Source organism: Macrosteles quadrilineatus, unplaced genomic scaffold (genome assembly GCF_028750875.1).
Source record: "Macrosteles quadrilineatus isolate MER2022 unplaced genomic scaffold, UCM_ALF_1.0 Scaffold_9__3_contigs__length_116548681, whole genome shotgun sequence".
Lineage (NCBI taxonomy): Eukaryota > Metazoa > Arthropoda > Insecta > Hemiptera > Cicadellidae > Macrosteles > Macrosteles quadrilineatus.
The window spans coordinates 95,179,040-95,199,827 of record NW_026542602.1 but is presented as its reverse complement, the minus strand read 5'-3'; the positions used below and the strand labels follow the sequence as shown (position 1 = coordinate 95,199,827).

At 36.2% G+C, this 20,788-nt stretch overlaps 1 protein-coding gene across 1 annotated transcript in view; it reads right to left on the bottom strand.

Annotated features, from left to right (window-relative positions):
- The window catches only part of LOC129002679 (frizzled-2), a 32,631-nt gene extending 12,279 nt beyond the window's left edge, over window positions 1-20,352 (bottom strand). The window contains exons 1-2 of the mRNA XM_054430666.1: window positions 20,303-20,352; window positions 3,634-3,692 (exon numbers count right to left, since the gene is read on the bottom strand). The gene's annotated coding sequence lies outside the window, so the exon portion shown is untranslated. The remainder of the gene's footprint in view (window positions 1-3,633; window positions 3,693-20,302) is intronic.
- Between the last annotated feature and the right edge of the window lie 436 nt (window positions 20,353-20,788).

The following is a 20,788-nucleotide window of genomic DNA, read 5'->3' as shown; positions in this document are numbered from 1 at the left end:
AATGGTTGATATGATATTTTCCCTGCATTTTAATTATTTCATAATGCAGCTTAGGTAATGAAACCAGCCAATCTTTCGCTAGGCGTAAAAACTTCAATGATCAAGAATATATCTAATCCAGAAAGCAGACAGACATTTGATACTGATTCCCTATCAAGTAAGTTAACTAAATTCCAAGGGAATCAATAGTAAAGCGTATGAATCTCATTTTTCTTCTGCAACCACCCAGACGGTACTGCAGTCGAGGACCTTAGCCACTGCAGGACACCAGACACTAGACAGCCACGGCGGCGGCAAGGCGAACGACTCGTTGGAGAAGATTCATGCAGATAAGATTGTGTGGGAGGGGGAGAGAGAAAGAGAAAAGGGAGAGGCAGATGGAGATAGGTATACTAACAACAGCAGGTGATTAACTTGGACAGAACCGGAGAAATATAGCGTCAGTCTGAGAGAGAAGGGGGAGAATCTGATAACCTTCCTGGCTCAAAACAAACGATCGGCCATATTTATTGGCATTATCGGACCCGGCTGCATGTAAATGAACTGGTCCGAGCAGACCCGATCCCTGGTACGGTATACTTGGTACAGGCAGGCTGCTGGCTACATAGCACAATCGGAACTACAGGAGTTTTGGACTGAAATACTGTTTTGACGATTATGCTATATAAATGCTGCTATCGGAAATTCGCGATGGTGAATAGCTGGTGTTAAATACCAGATAAAATGTAATTCTCACAACACTTAGGCATTGTTAGCACTCGTTTCAGCAATTAAGACTATAATGACTACATCTGTAATTTTTTTTTAAAGTAGTTTTGACTGTAAACCTGAACAAAATGCTACAAAGTTGACATAGATGCAAAGGAATGCGGAACCAATTGAAAATATTACACGAGGATAAAGTTAACGATTTCGATAGTTTGGCTGGCAAATAAAAGATGCTATACAGAAGACTTTGTTGACGTTGATTCTCGTTAATAATACAAACCTACAAGGCCTACACCTTTAGCAACAATTATTGACACGATGTACTTAAGAAAATTTTCCGAGATCCATGAAACAGATCTCCTTAATAATTCAATCTCATAGAATGATTATTGATGGAAATTCAAAAAACGCAGAGTTGCCAACGACAGTTATCAAAAGATTCCCGTAAACCGTTAAGTAAGTGTTAATCTACCAGCCTGCGACCTGTTAAATTAATTATCGAAATTGTCGAGACGCGCCGATCTTGACAACTTGTCATTTCCATCTCCAAGATCGTTAATTGATCCATTTTACACAGTTAATGGATTCATTTTACGCCGTAATGGACTCATTTTACCTTAATTGATTCGTTACGCATCATCTCCTTGACAGTCTGAAGTGGATGCTGAGAGATAGCTTTTAAAAATCTGCGTCCGCTTTTCGTTTTGTAATTCACTACATCTGCAAAAGACAGATAAGGGGTCTGTGCAAACTGTTAGTTGTAAAATTTTACAAACTATAGACTGAGTAGTAAACATGTAAACGCTTTCAAAATTATGTCAAACGAAGTAAGTCCAGTAAATATCCAGCCACGTCAATATGTCCAATCTTGATATTAATTTGTGAAAGTCTTTTCCAAGGTGTGTTAGATAAATTCCCGTGAGAATTACAGTGATTTTCATTTTCTGACTAGGGTTTATAAATACAATAAACTTACAAATAGAGTTAACTACAAATAAAAAATGCTGTGCTTGATCTTATGGTGACGTTGATTGAACGAGCAATTTTTATATAATATATTTCGATAGTCAGACCGTTAATCACCTCTAATGTCCTGACTAGCTTCTAAAATATTTTGACCAGATGCCCCTAAGACCTAATCTTAGAGGATTCTGACAGCACAAGGTGCCAAGGAATTCGAGAGGATTTCAGGATTGGACTGTAATCGTGTGGTCAGGCAGGTTAAAATATGTGGAAAGTTATAGTGTCCTGGTGGGTTGAAGAACTGTATGATTTGGATCTCCTTTTAAAAATTCTCAAACTATATAGTTGTAGAATAGTGTGACAGGCGGTAGTTATAAACGTTTATTTTAATTAATTTCAAATTTAACAAAAGTAAAATACAATCCAAATCAAAAAGAGTTTTCAAAATGATACCACTTCGTGCACAGTTACCTCCAATTTAACTATTCCAAAATTTATCTGGTAGGAATATGATACTTTATAATTTTACGATATGAAAGAGGCTTGCTTTTCAAAGAATTGTGTAAAGAATTGTAATTATCTTGTTTCAAATGAGAAACTGTTCTTTAGCTATCAAATTATTTTTGTGTAGAAAAACTTATAAGGCCATTCATTCATCGAGCTACAAACCATAAGTTAGTCCGTACCCAATACGACATACCAAATACCAGTTTCTCCTAGCACGTACCCAAACCCAGGTTTCGGCACCGGCCTCTGACCCGTCACAAATGCCAGATTCGCCAGACTTTCTCCAAACATTGATCAGCCTTGCCAATTAGCCTTTGACTGCTCAAATCACAATCAGCATATTCATCTTTCGTGGCGTAAGTTGTTGATAATATGTCTAGAGTGCCTGTTGAATTATTGCTACTTAGTGGTGTGGTTAGTCGATAACGTCAAGATGAAGATAGTGTTTGTCTAACAATCCGAGGATCGCTCGTTCGTTCCTAGGAAAAGTCGGTGTCTTTTAAAAGGTTTAGAACTGGGCCCAGCTTTTCTTGATCATCGTGCTTGTTAATCATCCTGGATAAGAAACATCTAATTGTAAACGGTAACAAAGCTGCACATATGACCCCCTTCATTGTATGCTCGCCCTGCATCGATACGCAGTAAAAAGTAATTCGCCGTCTCAGTGAAGTAATTCTTCACGAGTGTTAGGCATTCGAGTAATTAGGTGATGGAAGCTGGTAAGATTTGTTACGGTAAAATGGTTATCTTATTCTCTAGTTTTTATGTTTTTAAATCTCAAATTTATTTTCTACCAAGGATTAGTGTAAATACAATGTCTTAAAACTTATTCACTACCTAATTCAGTGGAGGAAAGTGTTCACAAAGACCATGATATATTCTACCTTGGCACATAAACGTGATACTAACCGCAACGATACAGAAATACGATCCGCCCGCGAAGGCGGCACACTGTCTGTAGACAACTGTCTCAGCTGTGAGCTTATCGCATTTCGACGAATGTAGTATTATCACCAACACTTTTACAATCTTAAGTGTTTGCCAGATGGTCTTATCGTGTACAAACAAATCCAACAAGCTTCCGTTCCTATCACTTCGCAATCCAAAGATATGCGAAAGTTGTTCATTGCTCCTGGAGATATGGTGGAATCAGAGATCGCAAATAAGCATGATAAGCCTATACGTTTTAATCGAGTTACTGGGTTTGACTTTTTTAACTAAAAGAAATAAGTCGGCCACTTTTATTGGGAACAAAAATTCAACAAGGCAAAATGACAAAAAATTCAAACATGAAAAGATTGGAAATAATCTTAATGTACAAACAAATCTGACAAGCAACATTAATTTAATGTCAGGTAGTTGGTTAAAAAAACAATCCAGCTTGAATGTTGGTTTTTTTATGATACATTTGCCTATTATACAGATTTAAGAATAGTGGCAGAGTGTAATACTTACCAATTTTTCCTAAATCACTTCCAAGTGGCCTTCAAATAAAAGCTGTCACGACGATAATCCTGCAAAAAACCAAAGCTCAAATCAGTGAACAGTATAACAAAATTAACACGATTTAATTCTTAATGGTTTACTTATTGTAGTGTATTCTCTATTAACAAATAGTTTCCGTGAAATGCTCAAGTTGGCAATACGGTCCAATTGTCTCGAGTGAAATGAAATAACTTCCAAAGCTATGAATCAAATAGTTTATGATTCAAATCTATAGAGGAAGGGAATGTACCAGTGAAGCCTTTGGTTGATAAAGTAGTTGCGTTGAACGGATGCTGAAATATTCTGAGTGTAAACAAAAATACATCACTCATAACCTAATCGTAAAGCTTCATTACGCTCTAAACACGAGAATTCTCATTTCCACCGTAAAAAGGTGTAACAAAGTACTCTACAAGTTCCAGCAGCAGCTTGCAACAACGATGCCTCCAACAGGAGCAGCGGATCCGTTCCGGGCGGTGAGGTGGGACACAACCACGCCTCCTCAAGGTTGTTATTTACATGTGGAAGGCACGAACGAGCGTGGTTAGCGAACGTACTACACGACCTGCGAACATCTCGACTTGTACTACACGACCTGCGAACATTCTCCGGTCATCCACCTCGCTGCTAGGAGATCCCGCCCGAATAATTGCAGATTGGAAAAACAAATTGTGAAGGCAGCTGGCAATTTGGCGCGATCTTCCATCATCGGTAAGTGGACCGTTTAATTATCACCTCCCAGGACCTCGTTTGGAACTTGAAGCTCGGGAGACGAGATATAGGTAATGTTTGAGCTACGAAATTTGAATTGTAAAAAACACGCTTCATCGAAGTAAGTACTGAGAAAGTATTGTTCATGCTGCTTGCATTGAAAAAGTTTGGATGGATATTGAGCTCATGGATTTGGAAAAACTTATAGGCTCAATCATAGCTCACCATATCGTCCGAAAATTGTGGAGAATCTTACTCAATCATAGCTCTAAGCTCATCGTCTTATCCGAAAATTAGAACACCATAACATCGATAAGAATCAAATAGCAATTTGAACCGAACGTGTAAATCATTAAACATCATTAACCAACCAAGGATCATAGTACAATGGGCAACATTTATACTTTTACTTACGTCAATAGACTTCGTCTATGAAGGTGTCTACGTAACTTTGAGTAGGCCCTACAAAAAAATTGATTGCACGGATGCAAAGAGCAGATGAGGATAGGCTATGGAAAGAGAAATAAGCAAACATCGTGATGGTAGGCTACCTGTTTTAAATTAACTGAACTTAAAAACGTAATCAAGGTCCTCGAGTGAATTAAAATTGTTACTTTACAACCTAGCCAATTCTTTCCATCCTTGTACTCTTTTTTGTTAGTACAGTATAAGTACAACAGAATAAACAACAAGAGTCTCAAAACGTGCCCCAGCGCCACTCCACAGCGTGCTTGTAGTTGTAGATAAGCCATGAGAAATCCCCACCGCAAATCATTGCGACCGCAGGAATTTCTTGGCTTTCTAGTCATAAGTCTCACGAAGATTGGCGCTAGTTTGAGGAACAACAGAATTGTCGGATAGGAGTGAAGCCGAGAAATATCCTGAGAAATGATTTACTGCAGTTGGCAGCCTAACACTTGGGTTACTTTCCGCTGGACGGATTACTAAAAAGGAAATTGCATTCTACGTCTTCCATGTGTACGTGTGTGGACTAAAAACTGTGTTATTTCATATATGTACGCCTTTTTTATACAAAATGTCTCCTTTCTTTTTTATTTGAGAACCATCCTAAAACCGTAAAACCCATAAATTAAAGAACTAATTCCATGGTAAATCTGTTGCTCAAATACGTCGATCAATGTCATAAAATCTTAAAATTTGGTAAGTCACGTTACTAAAAACTCTAGCTCAAATCACATCTTTTAAACGGGCAACTTACAATGTAAGTATTTAATTAATTATAAACAAGCTGAAATTAATAGCTTCAACATTGAATGGTTACAGAAATGGCGCTGTTAAACTGTAACTAACACCTTCCCTATTTAATGAACTTCCAATGAAGCGTGTGTTAACGGTTAACGCGCGTTAAATCGTGAAAACGTCAGCGAGTCGTTCTGCTTTACTTGTATCTGGCGAGTTGCACAAATGGAATTAACACGACTTGCAACAAACAAGTGGTAAGTTAATTGGTAATTGTCGGTGTCCCAATTAGTGCAGTAATTGTAAACAAGCGAGTCACACGTACATCAATTACCGCATTTAGTTAAACTAATTACTGTAAACGCGTTTGTTTGTGGAAGCAAAGAAGGTATCAGTGGTTTCCGAACCCTTTCCTAGTGTAATCTAATGTGAAATACCCCGCCGCAGCAAACCTGCCGACTAAGCGAATTTCTATTTGTCTGAATTGATTTTCAGTTAAATATATTTTAATAACATTAGGTTTAACGAGTACCTAGGTTTGCTGCTACAAGGAAACTAATAAAGTGTGTTTTTGAGTAAAATATTGATAGCTTAGTACAAAATAAATAAATTTGCCATGTTTGATCAAAATATACCCATAAACAAGCAAACTACAACATTTGACAACATTCTCCATAAGAATAACATGGGAATTTTAAATTTACATTTTTTTTAATTTTCTCCGTTACTAATAATCGAACAAAAATACTTTTATATACTAAATTATTTGTTTTTTTATGCTCTTTAAAAAGGTCTAAAGAGAAATCGGGAAATTTTGTGTTTTGAGGGTCAAAAGTGAGAAAAACCAATTTTTACCCCATAAAACCCCCCGTAATGCCCCGTTCCCATGGTCCGATCGTGCTGGCTCGCGAACTCATTCAAGTTTATCCCGCTTTACACCTTTAAACCAAATTTCATCAAAATCGGACAAAAATTACTCAAGTTATCGCGTTCACGGACGTATATATATATAAGTCTATATATATATATATACATATATACAAATTTGAACGAATGGTGTTTTTGGCCTCTGGGGACATCAAAATGAAAAAGTAAATCGGTCCCGGGTCTAGGTCTTACCGTGCCACCTACGGTAATAGCTACTTCCCTATAGGAAAATTCGCTAAAATGAGTTAAGATTTATGGTATAAATAGTATTGAATGCAGTCAATAACACTGCTGTGTAAACCTATTCGGAGGGAATCGTTTGTTTTACCAATGCAAAATCTAATTGTTTTGACCAAAAAATGTTTCCTCAGGATAGAAAAACGTAAGGAATGGTTTTGTAAGAGCGAACATGATGTCTAACATTTATGGATAAACCATTTCCTTAAGAAGCAAAACTCTAAAATTACATTACTCCCAATCTTGGAGATAAACGTAGCTACTTGCATTAATGCTCGAACAGAAGTGTATGGTGTAACTATAACAGTATCCGATAAATAAAATGTTCAAACTTTATACCTAAATGATCTGATCGTGTCCTATTTCGTACTCAACCCCCCCTCACCCCCGCCCACACAAAATAAACAGTTTCAGCAATCTAGTCGCGATAAACAGCCAATATCTCGGTAATGGTATTCGTTACATTGTGAAACAACGTAAACCGTATCGCAGTGATTGTTTTCAATCTCGAAACTCCTTTCAGCTCAACAATGGATCAGCTGATTATAAAGTGCACCGGTCGATAAACATCGGCAACAATGGCGATGATGCGAGTAACAGTACCGGTCCGAGAGTGGAGCCCTGAGGCACTCCATACTAAACTGAACAAGCCAGGTGCTAATCATCTGAGCGAGTTGCTTCCACTGGCAATGGTAACTGACCTCTGCTAGCAAACCTATGAAGTAAAATAGTGTCAGAGATTTGCAAGTGAAGTTCGTAGAAACTAAAGTTGAAACAAAAGGTGGCATGATTTTGTTTTGACACAGAGAAGTGCATTACACGTATTTTATAGAACAGGACATTTTCCATTTTTTTTTAACCTACGATAAACGATAAACATGATCAGGTGTAGGTAATTTTCCTGAACTGGACTTTTAAGATTTTGAGACATTTTAGAAATTAATTAATTTAATCTAATAACTCTTGTGACAGCTGTTACACCCCGCAGCTGATACAAAGTACGCATTGATACATCTTGCGTTTTGAAAGATAACAAGAAACTTATCAATTCTTATACGAACAGCTGAAGTGTAGGAACAAAAAAAGCTAATCCTCCATCTCCTTTCGATCAACCAACTTAGTTCAATTTACGGTAAATGATGCAAACGCGTTTCAATAGACTTCTTAAGGAAGCTTACGAATTGCCGCTGTAGTAAAAAATCCACGGAAACAGAAACGGCCCCAACATGCATCCTTGTGGTATACCAGGTGTCCGCGTGGACCGGGAGATGATGCGGTACATTTGCTATTACTTTTTGCACCCGCGACCCGTGATTTTTTCAGGTCCCTTTGAGGGTGCACGCCGCTCGGGAGCAAACTAAATACATTCCTTTATTGCCCATCGGGCGGTTTACAAGAGAATTGTTATCGCTTCAAAGGAGCCGCCACCGTAAATCTCCGCTTATCAGAACACGTAGCGGCACTCTCTCCTGCGTTTTGAGAACTTAATGAGCTCTGGTGAAATTGTATTTAACAATATTCTAATTGCTCAAAATGGGTCATAATCTAATCAATATTTAGCATTTATTCACTTTTTTATTATATCCTGTAATGCGTATTTTAAGGCAAGATGAGTGATGAATTAAGAAGGAAACCATTATAAAGATCGATTAGTTCTTTGGGTAGGACCATCTATTTTAACCTAATGATCAACAGCTGGGTCCAGTTTTGAACCTGTTAAACCTTTTGAACCTACTGATAGTTTCCTAGGATTGAACAAGCACATACTATTAATAGGTGTCCGAATTTATTATGAAATCAAATCAAATACTATTTTAAAAAGTGTTACAGTTTCAATTGTGTTATTGTTAGCGTAAATCCATTACATTCTTTAAAAATCTATAGAGCAAAGTTAAATTTAGTGTAGGTTTAACCAACAAAAAGAAGTACAGTACATTAATATTTTTAAGCAGATGTCTATAAGGATTCAAGCTTTTGTTAGACGCTCAATATACAAAGTAATTCTGGTAGTGCACTAGTAAAATCTTGATCGCAGATTCAAAACACCACTATAACTATCACAAATTGTTAATATATATAACCATACGGTGTCATGTTTTATAAAACAAACCAGTTGTTGCCAAGCCAAAATATGTTGTTCTCAACTATTTAATCGGTTCATCAGTTCAGAGCGCACGAAGTGTACATTTCAAAATGTGGAAATACTAAAGACAACACGATTCGAGTTACTAATCATTCGAGACATGCGTAATGGAGATTCCTCCATTGAAAAACCTCTCTGTCGGTTCCCGCGGAATCTCAAGACTGCCACGACAAATCAGCTGATGGGGCATTCTGTGAACAGGTGTCTGTATGTACTGAGATTGATGAGGATTCTACATGTAGTGATCTGTAAACGTGAATAGATGTAAACTGCTAGACTAATTGGTTATACCAAAATTACTTTTTACAAAGCAACCTTAATCGATGCCCGAGTTCCATCTTTTTCACGGTAAAGAGTGCATTATCAATATCAAATCACATTTGTGAACGTCTGGCCTGATGAAAGAGTAAACCTATGGTCCCCATCAGGCTAGAATAATAAAATAAATAATTTTCAAACTGTTTATAAACAGAGCTTAGATAATGTAAACTATTTCCGACTTCTATGAATTTTTATAACAATTCAAAGATATAAAAAGTGTGAACCATGCACTGCAGCCCAAAGTTAATCATCATTACATTTGTCTTGGTTCAAGGATTCCCCACAGTAGTTATTTGTACTGGCCACTTACGTAACCCATGTTTAACAACAGTTTTGAATGCATTTATATGGGCAAGAGTTCATTTTCTATGTCCTCCATGATAATTCACCTAATCGGGATGCTTTTGTACGTAGTTAAATTTTTTTACATTCAAATGTTCTGGTTATAAAACACATAAAACCTGACCTTCACAAACGCGTGTTTAAAATATTCAACCGTGTACTATAGTAGTTTTCTAAATTATAGCTTCAACATTTTTATTTGTAGTTTCCCAACCGGCAGTTTTCTCTGTGAAGTTTAACTTAAACAGTAGTGCCAAACCACAGAAAACGGGAGTACGTTTTCTGTGGTCAAACGCAGCTACACATCCACTTTTAAAACCTTCAACACATGACTGTATCAAAAAACTAACATCAAATCGCACATTTGTCCCCAAAGTAAGAAGTCCTCGAGTATAGCAGTGTATACTTATCATATCAACGCAGGTTTCGACACGGTCACTTTGTAAGCGCTATGCGGCGAAGGATGTCATAACAAGTAACTGCCGTCATCCGGCAGATGACCGAACTACAAGTTACCCTAGATCGAACATATTTGCATTCTACACCCCGTCAAGTGTTATGGCAGGATGTGGCTTATTATGGATTTCTCATGTTTCCGTGTGCTCCTTTTTTGACAACAGGTTAATGTTGATAATCTAACGTGGTCATCACAAAGAAAAGATTTCTGCTAGTTTTTTTTCACTCTGGTCAGTCATTTTGCTACTTGAAGCCCCATACGACATCATCAATGTATCAACGCATGTATCCTACAAATTTCATCGACACAATAATATTTTATACCAACTCAAGAGATCTACGTCAGTTATTTAGGATTTTCAGTTTTCAACTTCTAATTAAACGGTTCTACAGTTCTTTGATGATTGATTCGACACCTGTATTGGGTTCGCAATTGAATAATATTTCAACGCAAGTTAGGTACTATAAACTAAGTTTGGGTCATTTCCATTCGAGAATTCGGGCTATTGAAAAACTTTATACAGTAGTTTAAATTATAGAGCACTATTTTAATTAGGCACAGATTCTTTCAATTGCTCCTTTTAAACCCCTGATGTTCTGAGTAAAATACGTCTTTCCTTAGGAACAGCCACAAGCTCAACTTGGAGATCTAGTTTCGTTGAATAAAACAAAAGGGACAAACTTTGGACCCAGAACTTTGGGTGATCAGTTAAACTGAGTTGGTTGATTGATTATGTTACTTACATCAGAGTTTCGCCCGACTTGGGCTAAATTTAATTTGTCCAACACATTTAGCAACTTTGTAGCTTGATAAAGGAAATTATACTCTTACATGATTAGTTTCGTGAAAAAAAAATAAAATTAGGTGTCACACTTTAAACATAAATGCGGAGCTCTTAAAGAGAGTACACACATAATTTGGTGTATAACCGTGTTACCTTCATTTCTCCTCGAACATGTAGGGCAGTTTTAATTAAATGAATATGAATGTGGGTACCACCGGTAGTTGTGTGACTATCAATCTTTCTTAAATAAACATATAAATGCAGTCAATTAATACACGAACTCACACCAACGGCCGTGTATAAAAAACTATTGAAAAACAAAATTGATTGACAAAAATGGACTCTGTTACATGATTTGAAAAATGACAACACTATTCTGACAAAACACTAATTTTAAATCAATTTAAAAGAGTGCAACGCCATATATTTCTATATTCTCGGCTACCGGTACCTATTAAAATGTGTAACCATTGAGTATACATGTATATTTGTAAGTACATACTCAATGATTCTAGAAACTAAAAAAAAAAAAATTATCTTTGCTGATAGTTAAATTATTTTTACTGTGGTGTAAACAGCTGATCACTTTTAACTTATAGCTAATTCTCTCTCTCGTCTTGTGATTTCATTTACTACATAATATTCTTTGATATGCCATTGCATCTCCAGATGTTGCTTAGGAAATCAACAATCAGTTTAAACACAACACGCCCTTTCTACTTAGTCTCAAAACTTGATTAGCAAGTCCCATGCATTATTTATAAAGGACCATTGAGTTAATTGCACAACTGCCGGCCAATCGCGCTATTACCACATTTAATGAGACAGTACCGACTTGGCCTTGTTTGCAGCATGTACTTTTTGCTTTTTCGACATCGCCCAAGCGGGAGAAAAGCCACTAGTTGGGTTAACTACCTACATTGAATTAGAGGTTGTTAATGTATTAATCATGTGATTATTCAGGTAACTTGTGAATTTAAATTTTATTAGTTGCATCGTTAAAGTTTATCGATATAGTTAATGTTTTTTGTAGCCCGAGTTTGAGAAATCTGTTCCAGTTCTCGAAGGATTACTTTCTCCAATGAGAAATTCGTTTGATGCACTACTGATGATTTTGTTACAGAACTACTACCAGGCTAATAGTTTTAAGTTTTAAAACTATAATTGTTAAAACCAACCAAACTAAACTAATTTTGTACCCTTAGGAAAAAAGGTAAAAATGTTTGATTTCCTGGTCAATATGTAAAATACCGAAATATAAAAAAATAACTGCACAAGTAGTGTCTGGATTAACAGTAATTAATCTCGCTAGAATATTGGTGCTATTTTAATTAAGTTTAGCAAAATTATTTAGTATGCAGTGGGAGTTACGTGTATTAGATGTGGATATGGTTATTTTCGTGACATTAAAATTGAAGTTGCATACTAAACCATGTATTCCCGCAGGGTTCTTTTGGTAGAACACTGTTATATCTGTTGGTATGAGAAAATAAAACAAAACTATATAGCATAGGGCATATGCCCAAAAGATAAATGTTTTATTGAAAAGAAATTGCAAAAACTGTTGAAAATAATGCTAGACATGATAGTTGATAAAACACGTATAGAGGCTACTTCTTGTTTGTGAAGTTCTCAATAATTTATGTTAGCGTATGCTACTACATTACCGGATTTATACATTTACCACATAAGGACTACAACTTCCACGGAGATTCTGCAGGTTTGCTGCGAAGGGTGTGTTTCCTATTTAACTGTCTGCTGGAGACATTTTGAGTTTTTGCACTCCGAACGTCTGTCATTCTAATGGACGTGGCCAAAGCCAAAGTCATGTTCTCCACAAAAGGTTCCCAAATTTCCTAGGATGCCTTCCAGGTACCCGTCTAGCCTAAAGGCATTCAGCTAGTTCTATTTATGGCTTTAGGCCGATTAGTGTCCTATTGTCTCTCAAACTTCGTGGGTTACATGTGACGGGAGACGGTCAGAGGGTCCCAGCCTCAAAATCCACCTAAAAATCCTTTGCCCGCTTTGGTGAGCGTTGCCACAGGGTCCCAGGCCGACCCCTCATTAATCCTGGGACCCTCAGACCGCAGTTGCCTGGAAAGGGTTAGGTTCGGGTTCGATAAATTTTGACAAGGGAGAGCGTATTTCTATCTTTCACGACCAACTTAGTAAATTTAGTCACCATTTAACAAAGAATTGCCACTTTAACTGTTGTTTGCACTCGTTATGTTCTCATTCCTCCCTAATTCTGCCATGCCCCCCATGCCGAATCCAATACAATTATTTTCAATACAGAAAAATGCACCAAAAGGCCAATTCGTAGAGGCACTTTTTGAAAGATTTTTAAATGCATATGGGTAGTATGATATATTCATTTAAAGATCTAATCACCCAATCATTTTGGTGCTAATAAAAATAAATTGTCTCAAACAGTATTTACAGGGTGGGCCAAAACGTTTATAAAAGGACTTTGAAGTCAAATACCGTATAACTACTGAACGAAACAGCGCCATATTTATTTTCAAGCATATTTTTAGCTACTCTTTAAGACAGCTTATAGTAAAGGAATTTTGTGTTCATGTTTAATTTTGAAAAATCTCCAACTTTAAGATTTAAAAGTAGTTAAACACTCTACATCCTCGAATCCCAATACCAAAGTATACCAAGTGAATATAGTGTATATAGTATATAGTGAATACCAAGGTATGACAAATTTTATAGTTAAAGGCCTTTAAAAAATATCTCTATTCTAGTAGTCTTTGTAATATTAACTACTAGGCCTACCTAATTTACTTTTTAGTTTATATGCGTGTATAATATATCTACGCTATGTAAGCAAGCTAAGTTGTAGGCCTACCTACAAATTAGGCTATACCGTAGCAATTATAACTTTTAACACTTCTTTTAAATATTGTTTACTATACGAACATTGAAAAATAACTGAATTATTTGTCTTGATTGTATTCAAACAATAAATCCGGTAGCCTTAATGAAAATTCGGTATTCATGAAAATGCATTCAATAGCTAGTACTGGGAAAGGTGATGGAAATACCTATTGTAGAAGTTGTTTGGTCCGTTTATAACAAAGTATTCGACTTATTGTTGAATTCAAGCTAATTCAGAAACATAGGTCAGTACATGGAAAGGTAAATGGAATATGAGTGAATAATGTAAAAACAAGCTCCGTTAATCCGTTAGTATTTCTTAGATTGCAGTAATTGGGTGACAAGTCACTCGGCCTTCACATTTTTAAGGCATATGATCGTGTTTCATCTCAAAATATAGAAGTGTCCTATTCATTTACCAGAAAAAAATAAAACTAGAAAACGATGTTGATTTAACTATGTCTAAAGAATTCAATAAATCTATCTGTCTATCTATTCTATATGTATAATATGTGAGGCAGTTTTTTGTGAACACTACTCCTCCCTCATCTGTACCTGTGGACCAATTTCAACGTTTGAGGTGTCAAAAGATTCGTCTCAATTTGTAGTTTTGCAATAAGGGTAGAATTTTAAAATTCTTACCCTTAAGGGCGCAAGGCGCACTCAAAGATTGCGTTCGTTTCAGAATTGGAATAACACACGCGGGATTAGGGTCTATTGTCGCTACGGTCAAGTAAATTTTTCTTATTCAGGAGAGGCAAATAATATACACATTTCAATGAGATAAAATGAAAATTGTTATCCAAATCTTATAAATGAGTTATCAAAAGTATTTCAATAAATACATTTTCATACGAAACTAAAGATGTTTTGTGTGATATTGGAAAGATTTCTTCTAAGCTTTATAACAAACGGCATCTATCATTAGACCATTCGTGGCTTTTAATAGGTTGCCACGAATACGAGAACAGAAAGTCTGTTCGAGGATTCATGTACTCCCGAGAGAATATAGAACACGTAACTTTTAAACAAATAACGTGCGAAATTAACTTTTATAATTTTATAAGCCACAATGTTTACAGTAACGTGTTAAGCAATTCATTGATTCATTACTTAAGAGAGCTAAGCCAACCTAAATGTGTATTTTAAGCTGAAAATGAATGCACTGTGAGTGCAAAATGGAGTAAGATGTTCTGTGTAGCTTTTTTAGCGAATTTAGCTATACTGTAGTCTAGTAGGTGGCATTAAATCCTACATCCGGGACCGATATACTTTTAACGGTGTCCGTTAACACGAGAACTTGGGTAATTTTGGTCCGAATATGATGGCATTTGGCTTGAAGGTGTAAGTTGGGATGAACTGGCATGAGTTAAAAAACAATTTTCATATTTTATAAAAAACACTATATTTCCCTCCTGTAGCAGCTAACCTAGGTACTTGTTGTATAATGTTTTTTTTATAAATGTTATTTAAATATATATAATTGAAAATCCAATCGGGCCAATGAGAAATCGTATATGTAGAGCTAAAAAAATTATATTGAAGTGTTGTTTTACAACTAAAGGTAACGGAGAAAGCTTGAAAAGAAAAAAAATGATATTTGAATTATCTTTGTTATTGTTATGGAGATGTAGTTTACTTGTTTCTCTATGTTGATAATATTTGATTAATTGATTTACTTTATTGCTAGACAATAAACGTTCGTTAAAAACACATTTTACCTTCGTAGCAGCAAAATTAAACACTCTTTAAATCTAACTTTGTTTACGCTATTATTTTGCCCGTGCCGAGGGCAGAATATAAATATAAATTAATATAAATTCCCCAAGGATGTATACCTCTAATTTTACTGTTTGATGTCTTTTATGTGTTCGTAGTAATATTAATTTAACTTAGCTGGTGAGCTTTGTAATATATTATATATTTAACAGTTTTACCAAATAACTGTAATAGCTATTTACATTACAAGTGTAGTAAGAGCGTTTTTACATCACGCAGGTACATGTTGTGCAACGAGCGGAAGCGAGTTGCATAATTCTCCTAAGTGATGTAAACAAGCTCTTGCGTAACGTGTAACGTACAAGATTTTACCTGACCCGACAAAATACAGAAGGTTACAAACAATATTTTTCATTATCCATTTCACTCATCTTACAGTAACGTTCATTACAAACAAAAGCTAGGTTAGGAAAATTCTTCAAAGCATAACAATAAAATTCAAGCGCACAGCTGATTTATAGCGTTGAACGTCGTTGGCTCCATAAAGGTATATTTTTTAAGTTAAGTCGATGTTGTTTAAATAGGTTTCATTACCTCACCGAGTGAGTTTTTTCAACTTTGCACCACTCGTGAAGTAATGAAGTTGTATGCATCACGCTTGGGATAGGGAAGTTTAACATGGTGGGTTAAAAAAGTATAAACTCTCGTGTAATATAAATTTCTAAACATTCAAGTTTTTTAAGACGTGCAGCAGTTTAGAACGTCACATGTAGGCCCTACATACTTCACATATACTTAAATTGTTTTAAAATAGTTTTGCAAGGGTCATCAAAACGGGTTGACACTGATAATTATTATTCATATCCTTATTCCGTTAAAAATAAATAGAATTTCCTTCAAATTTTCATTATTTGTTTATAAACAGTAGCCTGTATCAGTAGTTTTGCTCTGTTATCATGTCAATTCCTGTAAACAGTTGTATATTTTTAGTTTTACCGTTTGACGTCTTTTTATGTGTAAGTGGTACTATTAGTCTATCTAAACTTATGTAATCATTATATATTTTTTAGTAAATTAGGCTATTATTTTTCACGACTTTATTATTGTATATGACCTAAACGTTTCATACATAATAGTGTTTACCCGAACATTAGTATTTTAGATAGATAGATAGATAAAAACTAAATAAATATTTCATTAACAATCAGCAAGCAAAGCCCTCGGTCGATATCGAAGCATAAACACTCCTAATCAGATCCGAGGTATGGTAACTACATTTTTGCTGGTTTTTACGTACTTGATAAGCATACTCACAGCAGACCCCTTGAGATCTTTGTATGATAATATTGTGTAGATATAGTACAGTGTGTCAGTTGTTGTTCGTGTGAAAGAGGCGTTAACATTGGTATTTTATTTATAGTTGATTGTTTATTTTTCTATTTTGAATTTTTACAGTAGTTTAATAGATTTTCATTGGAAGATAGATTTAAATCTCAATGAAGTTATTAATTTTGATATTTCAACAAGGCTGATATAAACTACAAAAATACATAAACCAAAGATAGGCTACATTGCTTGAAAAATAATTCCTCCATAGTAAATTGTGCATATAGTTAAGGTTGTAATGCAACTGAAACGCTAAATAACTTATTTCCAACAGTACCCCCACGTGTGGGGTATTTCAGTGACCTGCGCGTTAATCCTCTCTTTTCTGGAGTTGCCAGAGAGTCCCAGCGCTAATGAGGGGTAACCCTGGGACCCTGTGACCACACTCGCTCAAATATTTTACGACCGACCCTTGTCTGGGTTGCCCTGGGACCCTCTGACCTACAACCACATGTGACACTATCGTGGTCGTAGAAAGTCATTGTAAGCAGACTATACACAATTTAGAAAATGTGAGCAAAAAGAATTTTGAAATTTTTTAAATCCTTGAATTCTTTTTAGTTCATTAAGCTCTCGAAACCACACAGTTTGACGTTAAACGCCGTCAAAACGATTTTTTTTTTGAAAAATATGGGCTAATCCAGATTCTGTAACACAACTCATAAGTCACACACGCAATAAACCGGCTACGTACCATTGTAGGCTTGCAACTTTGGTAAATTGTCTCACAAGATTAATGAATCAAACCTTAAGCCACACTAAAATTAAAACGTTTCAACTAAAGTTTCGCCGACACACAAAGTAATTTAGTTTACATTAAGAGGCTACGGCCAACGATTTTAATCATTAAGACATTGGATAAACTACTTTATCGTCGGTTCAATAAAGTAAGGAAGTTTTAACTGTAGAGTAAACTTCTCACTCCGTACCACAAACTAATCATGTTCCCACTATAGACCTGCATTTCTCTTACTGCTATTACACCTCGTTTCTGCACGTCGTCTGAATTTCCAGTCTTGTTATCCCCATCTTCGTCTATCCCTCTCTCTTCCTCGCACGTAGTTATCACGTCTCTCTCTCTCTCTCTCTACTCGCCAGACCGCCTTGTTACGTTCAGAGCCCTCCTGATAATGACTCATGACAGTTCTACGCTGACGTTCGCACTATGATAATCCTCATTTATATTTTGACATTTGTTTCTACCTGTCTTGAGTCATCCGTTAATCCGTTAAGTGTCGGACACTCAACAGTGAGTCTAGCTAATTGCTCTCTCGCCCTAATGCCGATTTAAGATAAGACCGGATTGAGAGCCGGACACTGGATTAGCGATCGGAGTGAAGTATTTTATTCAGCTCATTTTCATTTACTGACTGCTATGTCTCTAAAATACCTGTACTTTAATCTATGCTGTAACGCCTTGGCAGGTGTTGCACACAGTGACCAAAGTTGCCACCAACAGATCTCCACAAATAGGCATACGTAGGATGGAGATGGTGAATTAGTTAGGTCAGCGAATTAAGATCCAGAGTGATTCACGATCTTCAAATTAGTCCTCTCCAATTTATGTATAACTAGCATGCTTACGAATGAATAGCCTTGAGTGATTATTGACTAACTAGATGTCAAAAGAGATAAAGTAAACTAGACAACTCGTAAAATTTTACAGATTTGTTCTCTAGACTGAAGCGAAATGACTAACAATTCTTTCAATCGAATCAACTAGATCACTTTTTCAATTCCCAACTGACAGTCATTTGCGTCCCTTTCCCAGATTAATTATTTTATTCTAGGATTGTTCTAAGCTGCGGATATAGAGAAGTTCTTTCGCAACAAGAGCCATCGTCACAAACGCACAAGAGCTCCTAGCGCCCACGAAACAAATTACCATCGGCGTGCGGCGGCGCCTTAGAAGTGGCGGTGCCGAATCATGGGCTAATCACCTTGTTTACTACGTAATTATTTTGATGGAAGAAACGCAAGTCGCGCAACCTGCTGAGTAGAGTACATTGAAGTCGCGAGGCCTGGGCAACGGAGAATCGCACTTGTCTTTCTCAAAGACAATGGGCATATCACTCAATCAACACCTCCTGTTACGGAATCCAACATCAAATAAACGACATGGAATTTTGCATGTATAGTAGGTAAAATATTCAACAAACGCAAGCTTAAACGTTGAACCTTCGTCGTTTGAATTTGATTATTGTTAGAAAATTATTGTAGAAATAACTACTGAGAGTATGCCTATGAATTTGAACTTGCACCAACAAACGAACTAAATAAACACTGACTTCATTGATTAACTGCACACTGTGAAGCGACGTATCCCATAAAATATGGAATGATATATTTCATTGAAAATAGTTTAAGAACTATTTTACGACGAGGTACGGTATATATTTGTTTACGCAACTTAATTGAATATAAAAAGTATATATTATTACTGAATCAACAAAAATTACACATGTCTGATCAAATAAGTGTTTTACCATAGTTTTTCAAAACAAATTCTGCGACACGACCGAGGAGAATTGTCAGGTGTGGGTATAGAAACGCAGCGCTCTCTCTCTCTATGTGCTTGACGCCTCCACAATGCTAGATTTATGGCACTGTCCTAACACACAATAGTGATATATTTACGGCCGCCTGAATGGGCTATTCATCGCTTATAGCTGTGACTGTCTGTCCTAACAAATATTTTATCATCAGCTGTTTTCTGGAGCTAATTACTCTGAACTTATCAGCTGATTAGATTCAGCGGGAGAAAGTTGTCATCAGCTGTTCACAGGTACAGTCCATGTGTGTGTTCCTCCTACGTTTACATGGAGTACCGGTAATTCGTGAGCACCCTTCGTGAGTGTTGGTCAATTACCGGTAATGAGAAATGTATAGTTCGGAATTGCGTTAACTTATTATTGACGATTTTGGCCTGCCATAACCAACTGCAAAATATCCTAAATACGTGTTCTATACGACACTGTAACTAAGTGGCTAAATAAAAATGTATATGATTTATAAATTCAGATTAAGCTGGAAATAAAAAATTAACAAACACATCTCGATATGTTGTATTACGCCCGTCAATACGTAACTTAATTATATTACACACACAATAGAAAGGTTGAAGACGTTAACAGTGATATAGACAAATTTAATTAATAGGATACAAATATCAAGTTATTTCCACAAATTTGGTAATCTACGTAAAAATACTGTATCGTGAGATGATTATAACAATAATAAAGTTGAATCTCATCCTATTCACTCTGAACTATTTATAAAGTTTGGTAAATACCATGTTACTCAGTTATACTTAATATTGTCCACACATATTATGTAAACATCGGTTGAACATATCCTAAAAAATAATCAGCCAAGTATTCGTCAAGCTGTTCAACACGAGAAATAATTTGTTATTCTAGTTTGCCAAGTCTTATTTTGATACAAAAATAATAGATAAACGTTAAAAACTCCACACCAAACCCAGATATTCAACTTAAATCCACTATTGATCATGATGTTAACTCACCAATCCACAGAGAGTATCCAAATTTACGAGAAACTCCGCACAAAACACAACACACTCGAAAATCCACAGAAGTAACGCGGGCACAACTTCTCTGCTCGACGTCACGAACACGACTGGTCGACTTATCTGCGCTCTCTCGGCGACTCGACGAACTGTCATACTCCCCTCTCTCTCGCACCCCCACCACCCCGTAGACACATGTGTCTGTGTACACCCTCCCCACTCCTGCTACTTAATATATCTCCCGGGTTTACAAGGTCCGTGTCTTATTTACATAACACGGCCAACTTGTTTATATTTCGGTGTCAATTCCGATGGAGATTTTTTAAACAAGATGGAGATACGACACCTACGGCCCAAGTCCGGTGACATTTTCCCAGTCGTAAAACTCTTTGATTTTTCGTCCGTTTATCATACGTAATGAGTATTTTACAGGCCCGGTTCGGATTTATAGCACGGTTTCGCTTTATTTTGTTTGTTTTCTAG